The sequence below is a fragment of the Lepidothrix coronata genome, unplaced genomic scaffold (genome assembly GCF_001604755.1).
Source record: "Lepidothrix coronata isolate B3197 unplaced genomic scaffold, Lepidothrix_coronata-1.0 Scaffold1785, whole genome shotgun sequence".
Classification (NCBI taxonomy): Eukaryota; Metazoa; Chordata; class Aves; order Passeriformes; family Pipridae; genus Lepidothrix; species Lepidothrix coronata.
This window is the reverse complement of record NW_016691965.1, coordinates 127-3279: the sequence shown is the minus strand read 5'-3', so window position 1 is coordinate 3279 and position 3153 is coordinate 127. Positions and strand designations below refer to the sequence as shown.

General features: G+C 48.9%; 1 long non-coding RNA gene across 1 annotated transcript; it reads right to left on the bottom strand.

The window, feature by feature from the left end:
- Positions 1–822: 822 nt before the first annotated feature.
- On the bottom strand, positions 823–1490 carry LOC108510643. Its single transcript, XR_001878857.1, has 2 exons — positions 1354–1490; positions 823–1110 (listed from the first exon to the last, which is right to left on the bottom strand). It is a non-coding gene; the product is annotated as an uncharacterized LOC108510643 (long non-coding RNA).
- Positions 1491–3153: the final 1663 nt, after the last annotated feature.

The following is a 3153-nucleotide window of genomic DNA, read 5'->3' as shown; positions in this document are numbered from 1 at the left end:
GTCCAAAAGACCTTGGCGAATGCCACCATCCCTGGACACCACCATCAGTTTTGGATAGGTTGGTTGTCAATTTTCTTAAAAGCAAACTGTTCTTAACATGATCATAACATCCCTTGCGCTTTGCGTTACTAAACACGCACAGGATAAAACATTTAATGTAACAGGACCTGAACAATTAATTACATTTTTTTCCCTTCTGTTGACACTGATTTGTGACCTTTTTACATGATACTGTAATCTCACATGAGCTGTCATGCCTGAGCATTTTTTCTGTGTGAATTCCCTACTGTTATTGAAGCTCTGAGTTTCCCAAGCTGGCAGCCCCTTCCAGATCAGCAAAGCACTTATTTGTGCTGGGTTCACAGCCAGACATCCCATTGTGGTAATACCTTTACAAAAATGGAACAAAAAGACTGAGCTGAACCTATGTCACCTAAAATCCCAAGTGCATATCTTGTTCATCTGTGTTTAGAAATCATGTATCAAATTGCCTCAAAGTTGTATTAAATCCACAGGAACAGCTTAATATCAATCCTGAGGATGTTACAACTTTGGAGCTTAGAATTTTCAGCCATTTCTATTATTTGCTTTTCAGCGAGGATTCTCGGCCGTTTTGAAGGCCTACAGTTATACATACATGTATTTCTGAGGGTATTCCAAGCTAGGCAGGCCCCTATCATGCTGCTTACCTTGCAAATTGTTTAACTTTGAAGCAGTCTGACTGCACTCGAGTCAGTTTTCTTGTCCTTAAATTTTGGGCACAAGGTGCATGTAACTGCTACTCTGTTTAAACTGTAAGGTAAGCCATTTTGAACACACCAGTTTTTTTTTTTTTTTTTTTTTTTTTTTTTTTTTTTTAAGTCTTTAGTAAATGTGCAAATAAAGAGCCGGGGAAGGAGGAGGAGGAGGCGGCTCGGGTTAGTTTAGTCTTTGTGCTTTCTCGTTTCTCTCGCCCGCTCGTTCCTGGCCGCTCTCCGGCGTGTGACTGTGTCCGGCTGGCTGCCGCTAAACTGTAGTTCCTCTGAAAATCAGAGAGACGGATTCCCCGGTCCGGAACAATGTCAGTCAGTGGACTTCCAGACCACGCTTCGCCTTCGCTTAGTCCAGCCACTGGGTAAATCCGTATTGCTTTCAGTGTTCATTTTACCCCTTAGTATTAAGCAGAAAGCTACGGACCCAGGCAAAGAGCTCCTCTCGCGTACTTTCCCTTATACTCCCAGATATTGAATAGTTTCAAGTACAGTTTCAAGAAAAGCACGGAGGAGGGAGGGGGGGAGGAAAGGGGAAGAGGGGGGGAAAAAAACCACCCAGCCCCTCTTCAGACAGTAATTACAAACGGAGAGTTGCACTTACAAACTTCCAGCATTTTGCCCCCAGAACAGTCCAGCGGCCACTTTTCCTTTGTGTTTTTGTATATTCCATGCCCGGCCCGGCGGGTGGGTGGTTGCCGGTGGGCTGTCGGCGCTGCCGGTGCTGGCGCTGCCCGTGGCCCCTCGGTGCGGCGCGGCGCGGAGCGGGGCGCTGCGGGGGCGGGAGGCGGGTGTCACCGGCGGAGGGAGAGCGCGGCCGGGGACGCGGCGCCCGGGGCGAGGCACGGAGCCTCCCAGCGGCCGCCGAGGGGAGTCGGGCTGCCGCCGCTGCTCCCCGGGAGGTATGTGCATGGGAGGAAGCCGAGGAAATCCCCGCTCCCCTCTTCGCTCTGTACCTGAGTGCCGAGCCGGGCGCGGAGCGGAGCGGCCGCCGAGAAGCGCAGCCTCCCGCGCTCCCCCTCTTCCCCCGGCGACGAGACCTTCAGGCGAGTACGAGGGAGTTCTCAAATCAATCACGGCGCTGCGCTGCTCTGCCAGCTGGATTTCTCTGGAATAGACGGTAGAAAAACAAGCAGTGCCTTCTAGGGCGCTCGCATGCACGGGACGAGCGCACGACACGAGGTCAGGCTCGGGATGTGGGAGCTCCGCGCGCTGACAGGAGCTTCTTGGGTGTCCAGGGCAAGTCACGTAGCGCCGGCACTCTGGTTCCTCCCCGGGAAAGCCGCAGCCTTGTTTCTTCTCTCGCCCGGCTCCTCTGTTTAGAGCAGGGCAATTTTAGACTGAGAGATCTGGCCCATGGAACTGGCCTTGCTGCAACTGGCAGCCGTCAGGTTCTGTGTGTTGCTGTAGGTGAGCTGTGAAGGAGGATGCAGAAATAGCTGGGAGCTGGCCGCCTTTATTAAAGCAATATGCTGTTGTACTACCGTGGCTGCATTAGCCAAATTCCCAAATACCTCTGGGAATAAAAATGGCCCCCCAAGCACGCAGACACACATCCCTGATGGAAATCCTCTAAGGTCATTTCGTACTAAGGTACAGCCCTAAGTACATGGATGCATCTTCTCATTCAGTTCTGCAATGGGTCCAATCAGAAAAACACACAATTTCATCACAGCATATCGAGAGCATTAAGCTAAGGATGAGGAGTTGATGATAACCCTCTCAGGTGGTTTTATTGCCTTCCAAGGTCATGCAAATAAATACTTTGAAAGCTAATGATGAAATGACACATTCCTGGAAAATCCCCCAAACTATAAAAGATACACAGCATTGGACACATGGGAAATATGAAAGCCCCTGCTTTCATGACCCCCATCTCCTTCATGTTGCAACAAACATGAAGGTTTGTTGCAACATGTGGGTTTCCAGGATCTGGCTCAGTGAGCACCAGCCAGAGACCTCAGTACATTCAGACCCATGTTTGTCTCAGGAAAGGCTTTGAGTCTTTGCCAAGGGATGAGGTCTGGGGGAGCAGGCTTGGGGATGTGCTACCTTCAGCGGAAGGCATTATTGCTAACAGGAAAAAGACATTTTTTTGTTTGTTTGTTTAACCTTGAACAACTGAGGAAGAGTGGGTTATTATTTGATACATAACAGTTACTTGCATCTGTTGAAAACAATGGGTTGGCACAGCTGGAAAATAAAATGAAATTTTAATGTTTGTAAAATAGTATACAATGTTACCTTTGCTTCAGGCCTCACTTAGGCTTTTATTTGTTCTTTACAGCTCAATGTTATTGCTCTGCTTAGGAGGGTCAGTCACAGAACACATGTGCAACAGTAACACACCGATCTCATGGAGAATAAACAGGGGTATTTTACATGACAGCTTGGCTGGGATTTT